Genomic DNA, 21364 nt, shown 5'->3' with positions numbered 1-21364 from the left:
TTTCTGGTGTCAGGTTTAGCTTTCCTTTCCTTTTTTTCTCCCAGACTGTTGTTAGCACAGTACTGTTCTGCATTGTCTGGAGGCCACCCACAGTCCCCGTGTTGGGGCTGTCTTCCTCCATCTTCTAGTTAGCTCTTCTATTCTCAGCTCTTCTATTCTCCTCCTTTCTGTCCTGACATCTCTCTAGTCACTGTTTTTTTGGAAAAATCCATTTGATTATGTTGAGTCTCTTCATGTCAACTCTGCAACTGTAGTCACATTAGCCAATTCCCTTTTGCAACGGTAAGGTAACACATTCCCAGGTTGTAGGGCATCTGTGGGACACACTTTTCAGACTCTGGTTGCCCCTCAGCTAATGTCCAAACTCTTTAAAACAACAGATATCATTCTGACAGTCCCTTGCCTAGTATTTAAACAACAGCCACTGTAACTTCTCACATTTCTGGTTTGCTGTTAACATTTCCTTGATGGAGGCCTGTTTCTTAAGGGGCCTTGAAGGAGTAATGGCACCTTGGGTTTCTGGCCAAAATGCCTTCTAATACCACTTGTAAAAGGTACTTTCTCATTGACAATTTACGACCTTTGCCTTTATTGTTGTCCCCATATTTTCAGATGTGTACTACCAAGTTGATGGCATTGAGCTTCACCACACTTCAGGTATACCCTTCCTTGTTTACCAGAATAGTCTTTCTTAAATACTAAACTCCATTAACCCCCCTTTCTTTAAACCATGTAGTGCACCCTTTGTCAATTCCCCCAAATATTGAACCTTTCTCTGTGTTTTGACACCAGTTACATGCTAGTAGTATAGTGTGTCAGATGTCAGCAAGTGTTCATTTATACATGTTATTTTCTCATTTGAGAATAGGACCACAGAGATAGTTTTGCCTGAGTCTATTTTATATATACTATGTTAGCATATTATTTATATTATTTGTTGCACTGTAAATTTCTTTTTGTCTCATCACTAATCTGTGAACTCTATTTCTTTCTCCCTATGTGCCTATTGGCATAAGAGACAGTAAGTTGTTTGTAAATAAATAATTGGGAAGAATTATACATAATACTTGGTACTGTTCAGTTGCTTAAGTCTGAAAAATTTATGAAGTGATTTTTAGAGAATATTCATACACATATAGAGTTATTTTGTTGCCATAATTTTGGTTAGATTGTTGAAGAAACATAACTGGTGGTTTGAAGCATGAGTTGTGGAAGTAGAGCACTTGAGTCCTTCCCTTGTCCCTTACAAATCTGTGTGATATTAGGTAAGTTCCTCCACCCTGTCACCTTAAAGCAGAAGGACAATAATAACTTTCTTTTATGGTTAAATAAGTAAATGAGTTATGTAATAAAATGTAACTGTGTTCCAGATAGTGAATATTCTATACATATTTGTTAAATAAAAACTATTTTCTATTCCTACTGCTTTTGATGATAAGTAATGACTTTACAATACTCTCTATTTTTTTAAAAATAGCTCCATGATTTACAATTGGATTGTTGAAGAAGAATTTGTTTACTTTTAATGATCTTTAGTACTTTACATCATATAAAGATTCTCTATACTCCTTAAGTACTTGTGAATAATCTTTTTCACTAGGAATTGACATACTTTCCTTTTGTACTGTTTTTATATTGCTGTTGTAATAAATTGAGAAAACCTAGTGGTTTAAAACAATATCAATTTAATAGCATGTTCTTTAGGCCAGGGGTTCAACACTGATCTCATGAAGTTGTCAGCAATCTGTATTAGGTTTTGGAGCCCCCAGGCTAGCATCTGGTTTCTTGGCTTTTCTAACTTCTAGAAGCTGACTAACATTGATTGACTCATGGTCACTTGCTTCCTTCTTCAATGCTTGAAATGTTGCAGATCTCTAATAACTCTTTTGTCTTTATACTTCTTTCTCTTGACCTCAAGTAGGATTTGTTCTCTGCCTTTAAGGAGTCATTGGAACCTCCTGGATATTCCACTCCAGATCTTTCTATTTCATGATCCTTAATTACATCTTCTGTGCCTCTTAAACTATCAAATGTTTTTGTTTGATTTTTTTTGTTGTTGTTATTTTTTTCCATTTTCTAAGGGTTGGGATGTGGACACCTTTGGGGACCATTATTTTGACATTTAAACTGATAAAAGGTATATAATTTGAATTTTTGGAGCATGAATCTAATAGGTAGATTGTGAAAACTTAGGGTTAGTATCATTTGAACCTCCCATATTTGGTGATAGCTAAATCTGTTTGTTAGAGGACAAACATTCTTGAAGGACCAATGGTCAGTGTGTTCATCTTATACAACTTTTAGTAAAGTGGAATATGAACTTATAGTTGTTGATGATGTGCTAGGCAAGACACTGTTAAACATTTGATATATTAATCCCATATAATTTCTGGAGTAAGTTTATGAAGCTTTGGTGGCATTCAAAGAAGACTCCCGATGACTCTCTCACCACAAAAATCATACTCTTTTACAATCTCTCTCCTTTAAATGTGAGTTCAGCTCTGACTTTTCCAGAGAATGGAAGAAGAGTGATAGATGATCATCCCTGATTAGGTACTAAACAGCTATGACTTCCATTTTGTTTTGACAAAGGAAGCTGCAATGTGATAAATTGTCCTATAAAGAGATCAACATATCAAGATAATGGAATGTGACCCATGGCAAACAGCCAGAAAGGAACCAAAGTTCTCCAGTGAACAGCTTGTAAGAAATAGAAGCCTGCAAAACATGAGGTTGGAAGCATATTCTTCTCTATTTTATCCTTGTCTATTCTTAGCTGTGGGTTTGTTAAATACAGTCTCCCAAAGGGTGGGGTGCCATGTGCATACCAATATTGATAACCTATAGGAATTATGAAATAAAGTTTTTCAAAGACACTAAGTTTGAAGTTTATTTTTTATACAGCAAGAAATAATACCAACGAAAATACTAGTTACTTCTGGTAAGAAGATAGTAAACTTGAAAGGTTAATCAACTTCCTGGGTCACCTTGCTGAATGGAAGCTCTTTTTACTATAGATGATAGTGATAAAATTAGATATTGTCATTAACTTAATTTTATTGAGGCCATGTTAGCTTTTCAAAGAAATAGAAAATGCACACACATACACACACACACACAATCATATATATGTCTGTATACTGCATATATTATATAATCTGTAACTGTTGATAATTTTGGATAACTTAATATAATCTAGGGCAATCTGGGAAGAAGAAGCTTTACTTGAGAAAATGCATAAAATTGTCCTGTATGCAAGTCTGTGGGACTATTTTCTTTATTAATTTAGGTGCCAGCCCACTAAGAGCAGTGCAGCAAGTTCAGCAAGTCATGGAGAGCAAGCCTGTACTTAGCATTTCTCTATTGTTTCAACCTCAGTTCCTGCCTCTGGGCTCTGCCCTTGACTTTCTACCGTGGCTCTCCTTCATTGTGGAGTGTACACTGTAAAGTGAAATAATCACTTTCCTTTTCCAGATTGCCTTTGGTCATGTGTTTGTTAGTATTCAGGCATCTGTATTGGCTTGCCCTTGGAGTTCTGATGGGATATATCCTCAGCTACAGCCACTAAGAGCACCACTTGTGCACATTCACTATGTTCCCTTTTAAAAGGTCCCTGCCTACCTCCCATCTGTCTCTGTCTCTGTCTCTGTCTCTGTCTCTGTCTCTGTCTCTCTCTCCTCTCTCCTTCTCTGCCTCTCTCAACACCCTTGTCTCTCTTTTATGCTGCTTCTGTCCTCCCTCCCTTCCCCCTTTCCTCCATGTAAGCTCTGTAGCATTTTCTCTTGTGTTGCTTTATTTTTAAATTACAACAGCATTTCTATCACAGCTGGAGAAAGCAAACTAGGACAATAATTTTAGGTTGTTAGAACAATTCTGCTAGGTATTAACAACAATGAGAGCCAAGAAAGGCTAAAGGACAATGACTTGTAGTCAATAGATGTAAGATTTTGAACTCAAGAGTTATATGACTTGAGTCCTTACTTAAGACCATTGTACTGCATTGCTCCTTAAATTCATGTAGAGTAAGGCAAACTGTGGTAGGAGTTGGATCTTTGAGGACATTTGGTCTACCTCTGGAATGTTGTGTAGAATTTCGTGTAGCTATTAAAAAAAAAAAAACAGAGGGTTGGGCATGCAGTTTGATGGTATAGAACTTGCCTAGCATGTGTAAGGCAAACTATGTATGTGTCTATGTATATAACAAATAGAAGAACCTGGATGGGAATTGAGGGTCTAATAAATATGAGAAAGCAGTGCAGAGTCAGGTCAGGATGAGGAAGAATAGGAGATAGACTCAGAAGATTGTTTGGGCTTGGTTATACTTGTATAAAAATGTATTTTCACTTATAAATATATTTTTATTTAAAAAGTTGGAACTCAAATGATTGAGCTTTCAACTGCTATTTGAAGATACTACATCTTAGTTTAGCTGGTACAGCTGACACTTATAAAGATAATATTCAGATGAGTTTGGGAATCTATTCATATTAATTATTTAAAAATAGGAAATTTAGTTTCTGTAGGGTGCAAAAGAAAAGTGTGAATGCACACAAGACTTGTTAAAGATATAAGTGTGCTGGATAGTTTTATGTCAAGTTGATACATGGTAAAGTCTTATGAAAGGTAAGAACCTAAGTTAAGAAAATGCTTTCATAAGATAGGTCTCTATGAAGCCTAAAGAGCATTTCTTTAATTACTCACTGTCTTGGGGTTTTTATTGTTGTGAAGAGACACCATGATCCTCACAACTCTTATAAAAGAAAACATTTAATTTGGTCTGACTTACAATTTCTGAGGTTTAGTCCATTTTCATCACCAAGGGAGAAAGGCAGCATGCATGCAGACATGGTGCTTGAGAGGTAACTGAGTGTTGTACATCTTGATTGACTGGCAACACAGTGAATTGCCTCACTGGGCTTGGTTTGCGTATACCTGCCTCCATAGTTATGCACTTTCTCCAACAAGGCCACACAGACTCCAACAAGGCCAAACTTCCTAATAGTGTCATTCCCTATAGACAAGCATTCAAACATTAGTCTACGAGGGCCAGCCATACCCATTCAAATCACTGCAGTGATTGATGGGGGAGGGCATATCCCATTGTGGGTGGGGCCATCTGTGGGCTGATGGTCCTAGTTTTATAAGAAAGCAGGCTGAGCAAGCCAAGACACAGCATTCCTCCATGTCCTGTGCCTAAGCTCCTGCTTCCATATTCCTGTCCTCTTTGAGTGCCTGCACCAACTTCCTTTGATGTCGAACTATGATGTTGAAGCATGAGCCAAATAAGGCTTTCCCTTCCCAAGTTGCTTTGGTCATGGTGTTTTATCATCACATATACCCAATCACCTATAATAACCCTGTCTAAGACAATCAATTTGTGTTTATTTCAGCAAAGTCTATATAATGCAGTAAATCTCAAACTTTGATAGCATTTTGTGTTTTATGAAAGAGGAGCACCAGTAGTAACACTCAAAGCATTATCCATTTCACTGTGGTGAAACAATAAAGAAAAACAAATATGAGTGTGTTCTCATAAACCTGTGAGTGATCCTTAAACACAGAACAATGAGTGCAGATGACAGAAGCAGTCTTTTAAGTATTTGGTTCTCTTTTTTCTCCAAAGAATCATTTCAAATTCACTAGACAGAAATTGAATGTTGTAAGATGTCTTTGCTTTTCAGATCTGTTCATGGTGTGAGCTTACAATCTAGGCTATTTATTATCACTTGGGGAGGAATTGTTTTCCTCTTAAGCTACATTGAGCTTCCTTCCCAGGGAATAAATGAACCCAGGGAAGAGTTTCCACAGCTTCATGTCTAGCCAAAAGAAGGGAGAGCTCACTGAGCAAGGACAAAAGGAAATACATTACTTTTCCTATTGTCTCCAGTTTTGCTGTCTTTTTACCCTATCTCAAAATTCTAGTCTGTGTAGATTTAAGCAACTTTCAGAACAATAAATGTAAGGATTGGACTTCTGCTTCACAACAATACAGAGCAGGCAATTGCAGATATGAAATCCATGAAGAGGCCTGACTGACTGTGATTTGACTTTGACAGTCAGTGACCTTTGAAAGGTCTCTTAACTGTCAGGGGCCTTAGTTTCTTAATCTCTCATCTGTTTGACATGTCCTCTAAGATTCCTTTTTGTTTTAATGGATTAGGATTCTAAAGGCCATTTTTTTTTAATGGCTGCAGTTTCAAACCAAGTCTGTACTTAAACTTGTAGGCTGCTTGGCTGTCTGCATGTATTATTTGATGTCATGTTTTCTTTGTCTGCAGGTTTTCTACAGTAACATAATTAGAATCATAAGAGAAGATAGTAAGTCCTTGGTCCTTAGCTCAGCTCCAGTTTGGAAACTGTTGTTAGTTTTGGTTCAATAACTGAGAAGGGACTTTCCACATTTCAGGCAGGTAGATTCTGTATTGGCCCTAGAGGAATAAGTGTGAAATAATTTCACCACAAAACATTTTATTTACTGCATATTATTATTTGTACTGTATATCTTAACTCCCACAACATAAGAAGTCATTGAAGTAAAACGTGGGTGCAGGCATGCACGCATGCACGCATGCACACACACACATACACACACACAGCAGTATTTTAACCTGACACCATTAATAACAACCTCACCATCCAATGATTAGCTTTGTCCCCACCCCTAAAACCTCTAACTCTGAAAGAGTGGAGTGTCTCATAATTTCAGGGAATTTTTTTCTCAAAATAAGCCTCTGAAAGATAGTAAAAACCCTGGATGAGACATTGTCGTTCTAGGAGGCAGGGACAAAAAGTTTCCTGTGGCTTTCTGGGTAGCCAGTCTTGCCCACTTAGCATGTTCCAGAACAGTGGGAGATGTAATAGGGAAATCTGAGGGAGGACACCTGATGTTGGCCTCTGAACTCCATAAATATGTATGCACAACTTGCACATGTATGATCACTGTGGTGGTTTGAATAGGTAACATGTGGTAACCACTTGGTGAAGCAGTTTGTGAAGGATGTGTGCTCTTGAATAAGGAGATGTGTCCTGGAGGTGGGTTTTGAGGTTTGCAAGCCCAGGCATTCCCAGTTAGCTCTCTTTGCCTAGTGTCTCTGGATCAGATATGAACTCCCAGCTGTTATGCCAGCCCCATGCCTGCCTGCCTCTCTGCTTCCATGCTCCTTGTCATAATGGTCTTAGACTGTAACCTTTTGAACCCTTCAGAACCATGACTCCCCAGATTAAATGCTTTCTTTTATAAGCTGTCTTAGTTAAGGTGTTTGTTAGTACAACCAAAAAGTAACCAAGTCAAACAGGCAAGCTGTTTCATTTATGGTTACTATTTCTGTGAAGAGACACCATGGCCATAGCAACTCTTAGAAAGAAAACATGTCATGGAAGTTGACTCACAGTTACAGAGGTTCAGTCCATGATCATAAAGGGGAGCATGACTGTGTGCAGGCAGATATGGTCCTGGTGCTGAGAGTGCTACATCTTGCAGGCAACTGGAAGTGGACAAAGGTCACACCAAGGGAAGATGGAGAAAAAGAGACCTTGAAGCCTGCCCCCACAGCGACACACTTCCTCCAACAAGGTCACACCTCCTAATAGTGCCACTATAGTTGTTGTGATTTTTACTCTTTTGGCTTTTGTTTGGTGAGAGGGGGCACCACCCAGCTTCCAAATAAATCACAAATGGAATCTTACTCTTTCTTATCAATACCTGGCCTTAGCTTGGCTTGTTTCCAGCCAGTGTGTCTTATCTTAAATTATCCCACCTATCTTTTCCCTCTAGGCTTTTGCCATTTCTTACTTTTACTCTTTGGCTGGGTGGCTGGGTGGCTGGGTGGCTGGGTGGCTGGGTGGCTGGGTGGCTGGTGGCTGGGTGCTGGGTGGCTGGGTGGCTGGGTGGCTGGGTGGCTGGGTGGCTGGGTGGCTGGGTGGCTGGGTGGCTGGGTGGCTGGCTGGGTGGCTGGGTGGCTGGGTGGCTGGGTGGCTGGGTGGCTGGTGGGTGGCTGGGTGGCTGGGTGGCTGGGTGGCTGGCCCCTAGCATTCTCCTCTCCTTGTTTTCTTGCTCTCTCTTCTTCCCATATTTCTCCTATTTATATTTATTTTCTCTGCCTGGAAGCCCTACCTATCCTTTCTCCTGCTTCACTATTGGCTATTCAGGTCTTTATTAGACCATCAGCTGTTTTTGACAGGCAAAGTATGACTCTATATTATAGGTTAAAACCCATCTTGTGATTGTGCCTCTCTTTGTCCTGAGAAGGCCTATTTAGCCCTTTATCTGTTTGGAGACAATATTATAACAGTCCCTGTGCCTAATCTGAGAACTCCTGTCTAATGTCATTGGTCACTCCATCAATACACAATGAAGATAAATAAATTTCAAGACTAATACAATCACTTATGAATTCTGCTATGATTTATATGAATGCCACTATGTTCTTTCAGAGGATTTCTTTATTTGTTCATATACTTTTGGGAGAAATGATAACAAGGGGAAGAAGTTTAGTTCCCAGTCTGCCTTTTCAAATTGTGTTGTCTCCAATCAGGTTTCTAAAAGCTGTATTCAAAGCTTTCCATGATCTTTAGTGTTCCCTGTAATGTTCAACATCTACCACTCAGATATTAGAATACTAGAAAGGTGCATATTTAAACAAACAAGAGTCTCACAGTCACTGTGGAATCTATTCATGATGCCTTTGTGTTTCATTCAAATCACTAACAGAAGCTTAGCTATCACTAGTTTCTCCCTTTTCTCCTACTGCCTGTAACACCTACAGCCAAAATGAGGTGTTAGGAGCAATTCAAGGCAATAGCCTACAAATCTATTATTATTATTATTATTATTATTATTATTATTATTATTATCATCATCATCATCATCATCATCATCATCATCATCAATCATCATCATCATCATCATTATTATTTTCTTAAACTCTTGAGGGAAGTGTACCCTGAATCTTTCATATATCCTGTGCTTCCTCTTAGGCCAAGCCTTCTTTCTGCTCAAAAATCATCATATGATCTTCTTGACTGGTTCTTCTATACCCATTCTTATTTTTGCAATCCACTGTACACACCCACCCTCCATAGTTTAAAAAGTAATTATGAGCATACCATTTCTCTGGCAAACCCTTCTATGTTTTCTTACTCTTAGATTAAACACAAAAATCCTAACTTTGGCCTCCAAGTATTGTAATATCTTTCCTTTGCCTTTGTTTCTTTCAATATCAGCTATATCCCCTTTATTTTATTTTATTTTTTTCAAGCACAAAGCCTTTTTACATTCAAGTTTATAATATTGTAATAGCACTCAGGGTTAGTCACCAAGAAAGCCATTACCACAGACAAGCAGGAAAAATATGAGTACAATATTTTGAGTTGTTAAGAAAGTATAGTGGTTTGGGTAACATTGAATTGGGAAAGGCCTTGCTACAGGGAAAATACAATAAGGGCTTCTTCTCCTCACCTAGAACTGTCACCCTTCCTAATTCTTCTACCTAGGATGGCTCTTCCTTTACAGGATTCTGGCATATCCTGCTCTTTGCATATAAAAGTCAAATTTCTCTATCCTTCAAGTAATTCATGTCTTCCTGTTACCTGGGGTCATGAATATATGGAATACTGACTAAAATCCAACCCACCATGAGTAAACTTGTTTAAGCACGCATCCAATGGTCAATTCATTAGTGTCTGATGTATAGATTTAAAATGTTCTACTACTTTGGAATTTGTTAAAGTTCCACCATGGGTTCTTGGAACTAGGCTGTAACAATTCGAAAGGACACAAGGAAGTCCCAGAAATTCACCCTCTCTAAGTCCTAGCTCAGGTAATAAATCAGAATAGTATTTCAACCCAGTGGAGATGACAGACCTCAGCATCAGTATTAGAAACATGATGTGGGAGCTGAGGCATGTGTCAAACTAAAATTAGCTCTGAAGCTTTTAAATTCTGGTTGGCTCAACTTGACAACAGCCATGTCTCCATATACTTTAAGACAGACTTCTGTCTGTAGACTTGATTGTGCTAACTTAGATGGACAGTCTTCAATGAGAAAGCCACTCCTTTAGATGTCTCTTATCAAGCCATTTGGACCACTGGGAAGGCTTTACATCACTTTGATGTAGAACATATACTAATAAGTTGATCTTTCCTTAGTATTCTTGTTTGACCAGGTTTGTGTTGTAGAGTTCTCTAGTCCCTTTGAGTTTTTTATCATCCTACTTTTAGGAGACCATTTTTTCTATGTTTGAAATATCAGCAGTCCTGTCAGTTGAGCATCTACATACTTTTGAGATCGAAAGTCTATTTTTTGTCTCATACATTTTCAACACTCCATAAATACAAGTGAAATCTAGGTCAGTGACAAATTTTCATGTACTTGTTTTGCTACACCATGAGAGGGACACATTCTCATTTTCCCACGTTTGCTATGACATCTAGAAAAGAAGAAAAGCATGGTAACTGGGAATTTCCCAGCATGCAAGTTTCATCTCCATTATTACTGCCATCAAAACTAAATGATGCCAGTAACCAGAATACCACAGGTTCATTCTTCCTTAAAGAGTGGGAGATGTCAACTTGCTATACCTCTTTTAATATTGTGTGCACATCTTACCATTTAGGTTAGTCTAATTAAGGACCATTTAAAAGCCTGGTTACATTTCTCCTCCCTCAGCATCAAGATGAGCACCAGGTAGTTTTAACATTTTGTGTCATTCTTCTAATTAATAATATTTTTATTGCTAACAAATCAATTGCCAGCTCAAACTGGAAATTAGAAGTTAGAAATGTAGGTTTCTTCTTCTCCTTCTTCTTCCTTCTCCTCCTTCTCCTTCTCCTCCTTCTCCTTCTCCTTCTCCTTCTCCTTCTTCTTCTTCTTCTTCTTCTTTTTCTTTGATAGTTGTAAGAAGAATATAGCTAGTTGGGCTCTTGAGTGTTTTTCTTATTTTATTTAAAAAATACTTTTCATTTTACATACCAACCCATATTCTTCCTCCCTCCCCTTCTCCTGCTCACTTTACCTCCACCTTCCCACCCAACATAGACTTCTCAGAGGGGTTAAGGCCTTCCTTTGGGAGTTAACAAAGTCTGGCATACCAACTTGAGGCAAGACAAGCACCCCTCCCTGTATCAAGGCTGAGTAAGGTATCTCTCCAGAGGAAATAGACTCCAAAAAGTCAGTTCGTGTACCTAGGATAGGTCCTGGTGCCACTGACAGCCTCTACAACAAATCAACCCATGTAACTGTCGCCCACATTCAGCTGGCCTTCTTTGGTCCCGTTCAGGTGCCCCAGCTTTCAGTACATAGTATGTGAGCTCCCACTCTCTCAGGTCATCTTTCTCTGTGGTTTACCCCAGCATGATCTTGACCGCTTTTGTTCATATGATCCCCTCTCCCTCTCTTCAACTGAAATCCAGGAGCTCAGCCCATTGCTTGGCTGTGGGTCACTGCCTCTGCTTCCTTGAGTTACTAGATGTAGATTCTATGAGGACAATTAGGGTACTCACTAATCTGATTAAAGAGGAAGGCCCATTCAGACACCCTCTCCACTATTGCTAGGAGTCTTAGCGTGGGTCATTTTTGAAGATTCCTAAGAATTTCTCTAGCACCACGTTTCTCCCTAAACCCATAATGGTTCTTCTAACAAGATATATTTTTCATTGCTTTCCCTTTCACTTCCCTAAAAAACTCCATCTTCTTGATCTCCTATGTTCCCATCCCCCACCCCCACCCCATTCTGCCCCTACTTCCAGTTTTGCCAGTAGATCGGAACTATTTTCCTTTCCTGGAGCCCTCCATGTGTATTCCCCTTTTTAACCTAACTTCTCTGGGGTTGTGGACTTTGGCCTTTTGGCCTGGTTATCCTTTGCTTTACATCTAATATCTACTTATGAATGAGTACATATCATCTTTATCTTTTTGGGTAGACTGAAGGAGGTAGAGGCAGGAGGCCCACAAATATTTTTTCTCATTCCTACATACATGGGTGGTGGGTGCATTTGAATGTTCATAGTAGCAAAACACATGTAAAATATCACCTCTGAAATTCCAGAATTTCTTGGCTTCTAGGTTCTACAGAAGTCTACCTTACCAAACATCAGCCCTTCACATTTATGTGTGTATATAATTACAATAGTAAACATATATAGACACATACCTATACACACACACACACACACACACACACACACACACACACACACAACACACACACACACACACACACACACACACACACACACACACACACACACGTATTTAGCAAATGTCCGAATTAGTAGATAATTTCATTTATATTATAGACATTTATAAGTAGAAGTTAAGAGAATACAGGTTACTTTTCATGTTTTAAAGTTGAGGAAAGGAAAAATTGAGGACTGCAAACTATAGAACCAAGGGGGCTAACATTTCATTTGTTGCTCTGTGAAGGACTACTTGTAGGAACCTTGGATAATGACTGAAGTCCTGAGGACTGTATCTTTGACTGCCAAATGCAGACAAGTTTTCTATTTGCCCTGTGGATTGTAGGAAGCATTAACTGTAACAATCCAAATGAACTGCTTCAACTTTCCTTAGCAAATACAAATATGTATTAAACAAGTGTTCCCTGATGATAAAAGTATTTACTTTTCCATTCTATATTGGAGTTTATCACCAATATAGCTTTTGATGTCTATCCATTGTTTGCTTGGTCCCTCAAGCCCTAATTTTATTTTGAAATTACAGTAGTTTGCTTGATCTGATAAAATGTAACTGTTTTTTAAATGATCAAATTACTACCTCAGTAGGAGACATTTTATTAGTTTCTATAAATTTCCAATATAAAAACTGACTAACAAAAAGAAGCACAAATATGAAAATGTACATAGGGTGTACTAAAAGACTTCATTTATTCTTCTCTTTCAAAATCTATGCTTTAAAATAACAGACTAAAATGAAAACCATGTTGATCTGCTGCCCCTAGTACATTTCCTCTGACTTATTGTACTTTCCCCAAGGAATGACAGATTGGAGAAGAGAACACAAAGTTTGATTGCATCAAAAGTGTCACAGAATAAAAGAACCAAGAACCCACACATGTCTTCACAGAAGTAAGCAAATAAATCAAAAGTATGTCCTTAGCTAAATATGTTTCTTCGAAAAGCCTGTGGCCCAATTCCAATGAACTCACCATTCAGCTACCTAACAGACTTCCTTGTTGTTCTGAACTAGTGAGGGATATAGCAGCATCCATGTTTTTAAGGCTGGTAAAACATTTGCAGTTTATTTTGTGCAGAGATTAGCTACCTAAAATCATAAATGAAGAAAGAAACCTGTTGACAGAAGGAAATACTAATTGTTCTAACACCCTGTATTAAGAAATACTCACAGTTATTTGGGTTAGATATTTTATATAAAATTTGGCATTTTCTTTTATCCCCAATTTAACCTATGCTTTTAAGGTGGACTTAAATTTCAACATCAGTTGTAGAAATGAGATTATAAAATGATTGTTACAATAATTTTAACCAAGTCCATGTCTTCTGACATGATTGTGTCTTAATAAAGAATTAAGATAATCACATTTAAAATGTTTTTATACTGGTGTCTTTGTACACTGTATCAATAAGTACTGGTATAATTAAAGAACACCTTTTCAAACAGATTTTTTTATTGAAATGCTAAAATGTCAGTGACAATGTGATAGTTGCTGTGGGTGGATAGAACTTTGTAAGTAATGAAAAACTTGTTAGTCTATAATTAATTGACAGAGTCAGAAAAAATGTTGCAGGGGGATCATTATTGTCTCTAAAGAATTCAAGCTAATTGCCAATATATTGTGATGTCGCTGTTAGTCTGTCATATATGAAAACTCTATTTCCAACTCCATATGTTCTTTGAACTAAAATTGTAACCACTCCTGTTTCCTGGTTACCAACACCAAGTGACAAGGTTTGAGCCCCGTGTTTGCCAGATCTAAAAGGGAGGAACAGAACAACATGAAAGGGAAAGTTTGTTGTGGAATAGAGACAATAGAGATGGAGATACTGATGACTACACACACACACACACACACACACACACACACACACACACATCCTCCTCCTCTATCTTTACATATGCACACTAACAAGATATTTTTAAAGATTTTATTTATTTATTATACATACAGTTATCTACATGTATGCTTGTACACCAGAAGAAGGTACCAGATCTTATTATAGATGACTGTGAGTCACCATGTGGTTGCAGGGAATTGAACTCAGGTCCTCTGGAAGAGCAGCTTGTCTTCTTAAACTCTGAGCCATCTCTACAGCCCAACAAGTTATTTTTAATGAACACCTGAGACACACACATTCACTGACCACCTTGAGCAACATTCATGGAATACATGAGGAGTCATGAACTCATTCCTTCCCAAGTAGATACTCAGGAGTCTGAGAGAGCCAATCATGCCTTGCCATGATTCTTCAAGTCAGTTTCTCCTGCTTATTTCTTCCTGTCATCAGGCCTGCTCATTATTGACCAAGGCCATTAATTGTATATTTACAGTCTGTCCATTGTATCTAGTAATGGACCATAGCATGCTGTTATAGTTAATGGCAAAACAATAATGGAAGTACCAATGTAAATTTCCCAATGGTCAAATTCTGGTGGGATATTAATATGTAGCTGAATGTATAGTGGACATTCTATTTATGTGTATTTTCTTTCTCTCTGGTCTCCAAACTATATAACTGAAGAAACAGAGAGATGGACCAGTGATGTACTTTTTCTGTGGTAGATACTTGGCTCATACCTGAAACATATTTTCAATGATCAGTGAACAACATGGTGCGTTCCTGGTTGAGAAATAGAGTTCCAGGACAGTAGCTTTCTTATTAACACCAGAGCATCCTTAAAAATGGTTTTCTATTCTTTAGCATCTGAGTACAATAAATGGTGGTGCTAATCCAAAGATATATCATTCATATATATTCAAATGTATATCATTCATATATATGAATTACACCTTTGGATATATATTTTATTACCTTTTCTCATTCACTGCTCATTCTTTTGTTATTCTTCCTGATTTTTTATCCAGATTTTATCCTGAATTTTATCTACAATTACCTAATACTAGATTTCATGATGGTTTGCATCTCTTGTTGTTGCTTGCTCCTGCAGACTTCTTGCAGCCATAGCTGCTTTCCATTGATAATTGCATTCCACCTTCATGGGTTGCTGCTCTATGCTGGGCTCTTCCTTCCATTGACTGCCTGATTGCTTAAATTTCTCTATTTGCTGTAAGTCTCTAACATGTCACATATGCTTTAAGAAACATTCCCTTTGGGATCCATCCCCAGAAATTCCACCTTTACTATTTGGCGAAGCCTAATTTTAGTGTAGGATCCTCACTGTGTGCACTGATTCTTTGATTATAAGAATGAGGAAGAGCTAGGCAGGCAAAGTGACAGCAAACATGGCAGCAACAGGAAGTCTGAACTTCAGTTTTAGCTGCTTAGAGCTGTCATGGATAGGTTCTTCATTTCGTATTCGTTTCTAACTGCACAGCAAAGCAGGTTGGAAGCCTTGATTAACTTGAAACCACTGTGTATGTCAGCTCCCAGGTAGTGATTTTGGCAGCTATTCTGAATTTATCCACATGTCAGTAGCTCTAATTGCAGCCTCTTTCCTGTTAATTCCTTGAGTTGTCTCTTTTCCTCCCTGCTGTGAAATTTTGTCCCTCTCCAAAACAGAATACATTTTTTTCTGTTGATGCAAAAAGCACACTCATTAATTTCTCACTTAGTGATGACTCATTAATCATGGAAGGGCATGTGAGCTGCAGTAAAAGCAACTCCTTTAATTTAATTTAATTTAACAAACATTTATTGAGTGTTTAATGTGCAGAGCAAAGCGCTAAGCATAAGACCCAAAGAGACCCGGTTTGGGTGATATGTAAATTATTCCTTCATCAGAGTAAGTGTTTAATAAACTTTTCTGAATCAAACCTAATTGGCAAAGAATTTATTGTGCTTTCAAGTTCAGATAATAATTCTAACATAAAATATTTAGTAATAGGCACAAAGCAATAGTGATGGATTTTTTTCTGTAGAGAATGGGTATCTTCTTTTGTGGGAGGGAGCAATTTTTCTACAGTTCCTCTTCTGAAACGCAGTGACAGGTCAAGAATTAAACCCTGCAAAACCATTAGCTATGCCCTCCTCATGTTCTTTATTTTTCTGTTCATCCCACTGTTCAGAGCTCTGAAGGGGATTATAGTCAGGGAAATGATTAGCAAACTAGTGTTGAGTACTACTTGTTTATATTGGGAAATACTGCTCTGAACCAAGTTACTCATCTGTAATGTTAGGGAAGAGAATGATCTGACGATGTGTCATATCTTAGTCATTTTATAGATTAAAGAGGAGAGTCTGTCCTCAAGGAAGAGCACACCAGTTGCTGTCCAGTGCCAACTAGTTGGCACTGAAAACATTCAGAGAAGCACCGTGCGAATCGAGCAGGTAATACTTTGGAATGTATATGTACATGCATGCTATAACGATTAGTGAAGGAGAGTGGGGAGGGGTATGCAGGAGTGTTTGGAGGGGGAAAGAGAAAGAGAGATTTAATTAGAATCTCAAAAATAACAGTTTACGAGTCTCATAACTAAGGAGAAGATGTGATTTCTCTGAGCTTGTGTGACTTGCTACAATTAACTGGCTTGTGTCTTATATCTGAAGCACTAGCCGTGCCTCTTTGAATGTGAGAAACAAAAACCCAAATCCAGCCAACTTTTGGAAAAGTGTTGGTTATATCATTGAGAAGTCATGGCTTGTTGTAAGGGTGCAAATGATGTTAGTTTTATTCATTTTTTTCTGTCTATCTAGAAGTAGCTTTTCTCTCATAGTCTCAATCCCTGCTATTAGGAAGAGACCTTTCCAGCACTGGTGACCTAAATATTCATGAGAAGTTGTGGAGTATTGTATCTCCAGCTTACAGGCCCAATTTGAAAACGAAAATTCATCCTAGTTGTTTATACATGTGAAGGCCCCTGTTTGGTTTGAATATTCACTGCTGTGATAGTTGCCAAGTCCAAAGTTAGGGAAATCGTTATTGACCTCTATGGATCACATGCTTACTCCATGTACCCAGTAGACACCACAAAATAAAAATATAAAAAGTAGAAAAGTATTTTGCATAGACAAAATTTATGGCTCATAGCTCACTACATTAGAAAAAAGCTAAAAACATAAAAAATATGTCAATAAAATAGATGATTGAAATTTTCTGACATGTTACAAAGCAGATGTTGATTAGGCTATCACTTCCTATACGTTACAAGTATTAAATAGTTATAATAAGCTGAGTAGGTCATTTCCTCAATACTCTACCCATGATCTAAATATATCCACTAAAATTGGCAAAATTAACTTTTAGACTATGCCTCCATTAATCTTACTTTTAACTATAAAACATGTTCAAGGACATATATTTGTTTGATTGTTTATATCAATGCTTAATACACTATGCCCACTAATCAGTTAATGAAACAAGTTGTTTTCTTTAGAATATTGTTACATATATAGTGATATGTTTAAAAGTTTTTGAATGTATATTTTAATATTACTTCTGTGTCTTTTCATAGTAAATTTAAACATTTAAATATAATGTAATTAACACTCATTAATTCTTCCAACATTCATTGGAATAAATTAGCCAATAGATGCATACATACAAACATACATAATATATACATTTATAAGCCAACAGACAACATTGACTCAAAATTAATCAACATTATGTAACTTTACTATTTGTCTTAGTTTGGGAGATTATTACTGCAATGAAAAACCATGAACAAAAGTAACTTGTAGAGGAAAGGATTTATTTCAGCTTGTACTTCCTGGTAACAGTCTATTACAGAGAAGTTGGGGCAGGAACTCAAAGAGTGCAGGAACCTAAGGGCAGAAGCTGATGCAGAGGCCATGGGTGATTACGGCTTACTGCCTTGCTCATTATGGCTTACTTAGCCTGCTTTCTTATAGAATCTAGGACCACCAGACTGGGGATAGCATCACTCACAATGGATTGGGATTTCTCCATCAACCACTTCTTAAGAAAATGCCCTATATTTGGAACTTATGGATCCATTTTCTAACTATGTTTCCCCTTCCCAGGTGACTTTAGCTTTGTCAAGTTGGCACAAGACTAGTTAAGACCCTACTAATCTTTAGTTCTTTCTTTTTGAGGGTTTATTTGTATTTACATAGCTAGTTAACCTAGCATAATGTCAAGAATGGAGGCTTTTCCAAGTAGGGTTGACTTCAGTTCTCTCTTTTTCTTTAACTTGTGAAATCTCAGTTTCTCCTTTAGAGAAATAGAGATATGAGCAGAATCTAATTATGGGTCTGGCAATTAGCAATTAAACCCATCTGCCTAACTGCAAAACTTAAGCAGCTTTCTTTCTTTCATATTTCTGTGTGGCTCAAGATGGAGTATGCTCTCTATTCTGTAACATTCTCACATGCATATACACACATGTGCAAATAGATGCATCAGTACATACACAGCACATACACAAGACTGTGCAATTTCTTAAGTAAAATGTCCAAGAGAAGTAAAGCAAATGGGATGCCACCCACATTTTCATTCAAAAGATACAGAAGAAAAGTAAATAATTGTACAAGCACATTTTACAATTTGTACATCACAAAGGGCACAGAGCTAGACCCCTGCCCAGTGTCTATCTCACTTTTAAACCCCAGTTCTATGAAGAGTCTCCTAGTCAGCATAGATTTCCATTACTGAGCTCCCTCTTTCTCAGTCATATTCATTTGCATCTCATCATGGTTGTCACACTGAAGTGAGATTCTTTGAATCTAGAAGAATTTTGCTTCTTCTGCTTCTGGAAGACCAATTTCTATCATGTCATTGTCAAAACAGTCTCAGCTTCCTCACTCACAATTAAGATCTTATCTATTGTCTCTTGTCTTTAACACCTACCACTTAAGCTCATTTCTCTTGGAACAGAACCTGTCAAGACCCCCTCTTCTGTCATTTTGTTATCTGTTACACCCTGTGTGCTGTGATCTTTAGGATCATTCCATCTTCCCAAAGTATGCTGCCACAGAGCTGAAAGCACTAGAAGTTCCCTGAATGTACCCTTGTGTTCTTTGCTTTTGTCCCTCTTCTCGTGCCACTCTGTGCTTGAAATGCCTGTCATGCACGAATGTGTTTCATTTTAAAGCCTTTCTGGGAAAGAAATCTCTATGGAAACTCTCATGATCATGGCCTTAGATTAGACACATTATTCATTTGCTTGTGCCCCAAAGTGTCCTGAACCCAGCACTGCCAATGCTTGCTGTGTCTCTTTCCACTTGGTTTCTATTTCTCCTTTCAGTAACTGCTGTCCTCAGCTTCATTGTAGCACCTAACACATAGTGGTCAATTCATTTCATAAATGCAGAATAGATGAGATGAACTTATTGATTAAATTAAACAAGGGGAAATACTGTTTTACTGGAAAACTTGATAATAAAAGTTGATAATTTTTAGTAGTAAGATATTAATGTTTGTCCCCCCCCCTTGGGATAGCATGAAGGCTACCATGAAGTATCAGAAAAGAAGTTACTGAATGTGTTAACCACATTGTTGGCATGCTTGAAGTTTCTCCCCATTTCCCTTTAGCTAATGTAGAATTATACATTAGCTTTAGAAGTTTTTGATTTAAATCAATTAAACCCCCCTGAAGGTAGGTAGAAGTCTGATATGACTCATAAATCCAAGAAAACATAGAATTTTCAAGAAACTCATGAAATTTACAAGGCCCCTCTCCAAGATTATATGTTCAATTGCTTAGGAATGGGGATTCTCAGGCCAGAAGAACTGAATACAAGTTATATAGGGAGCTTTAAGGAATGAAGATTTCCTAAGAAGTTACCCATGTTAGCATGGAAGGTTTGAGACATAGGTGCATTGGAATCAATCATGTGATTGAAAGTATAGTCACACAATTTTCTGTAATTAACACCACTAATGTAATTAGTGGTTGAACAACTCTGATGGTTAGCGTTTGTAAACGTAATATAAACCTGGGCACATTTTAGAACAGGATTCTCATCTGGGTTATTGCATCCATCAGATTGGCCTCCTGAGCAAATCTATAGGACAATTTTATTGATAATGAGTGAGTGATATTAGTGGTCCCAGAGCACCTGGGAAAGTGTCCTAGGTTGTAAAAGAAAGCAGACTGAGCAAACCATCAGGAACAAGCCAGTAAGCATTGCTCCACCATGGCCTCTGCCTCAGTTACATCCTCCAGGTCTCTTCCCAGATTTTCCTCAGTGATGGATTTTAATAAACCCCTTCCTCCCCAAAGTTACTTTTGGTCATAGAGTTAGCGACAGAAATTGAAAACAAACTATGACACCAACCAAGACTTGGATAGAATAATTTCTTTGGTTTATCCTTGATGGTTATCTTATATAGAGTGAACAGGGCTTAGTTTACATGTCCTCAGGAAAATCACACAACAGCTTGCGTATATGCACACATGTATTCGTTTTTCCATCAATTTCATCTTAGGCATATACCCCAAAGAAGCACATTCATACAACAAGGACATCTGTTCAATGATGTTCATAGCAGCACTATTTGTAGTAGCCAGAACCTGGAAGCATCCTAGATGCCCCTCTACTGAAGAATGGATAGAGAAAATCTTGAAGTTTGCAGGCAAATGGATGGAACTAGAAGAAACCATCCTGAGTGAGGTAACCCAATCACAAAAAGATAAACATGGTATGTACTGACTTATTTTTTGATTTTTAGACATAGAGCTAAGGATTACCAGTCTACAATCCACACTGCCAGAGGAGCTAGGAAACAAGGAGGGCACCAAGAGAAGATTGCATAGTACCTCGAAGAAAGGGAGGTGAGCGAGAACCCCTGAACAAAGTGGAAACACGGGTGTGGGTGGTGAGAAAGGAGGTGGGAAGGGAAGAAGAGGAGAGGGGAGGAGAACAAGAGGCCTGAGAGAGGGGAGTAATAGAGGAGGGCAAGAATGGATATGACTTGATAGATGGAGACAATACAGGTATTGAGAGAGATCTGGCACAGGGGAAATGTTAGGGGACCCACAGGGATGACCCTAACTAAGAATCCAAGCAGTGGTGGAGAAAATGCCATTGATACCCTTCCCCTATAATGAGATTTGTTTCTATCTTGGTTACTATTCCAAGAGCCTTCAGTTCGAAGCAGAAACAGGCACTCACAGCTGAGCACTGAACCATACTTCTGGAATTCAGTTGTGGAGAGGGAGGAGGGATGAGCAAAGGAGCCAAACGGGCCTGGAGAGACCTGCAGAAACAGTGGACCTGACCTAGTGAGAGCATGGAGACTCTAGT

General features: G+C 38.1%; 1 pseudogene; it reads left to right on the top strand.

Annotated features, from left to right (window-relative positions):
* The first annotated feature begins 528 nt into the window (after positions 1-528).
* Positions 529-21364, top strand: part of LOC113833770 — a 48913-nt pseudogene continuing 28077 nt past the window's right edge.

This window comes from Cricetulus griseus, chromosome 2, assembly GCF_003668045.3.
Source record: "Cricetulus griseus strain 17A/GY chromosome 2, alternate assembly CriGri-PICRH-1.0, whole genome shotgun sequence".
Lineage (NCBI taxonomy): Eukaryota > Metazoa > Chordata > Mammalia > Rodentia > Cricetidae > Cricetulus > Cricetulus griseus.
This window is presented reverse-complemented; position numbering and strand designations above follow the sequence as displayed.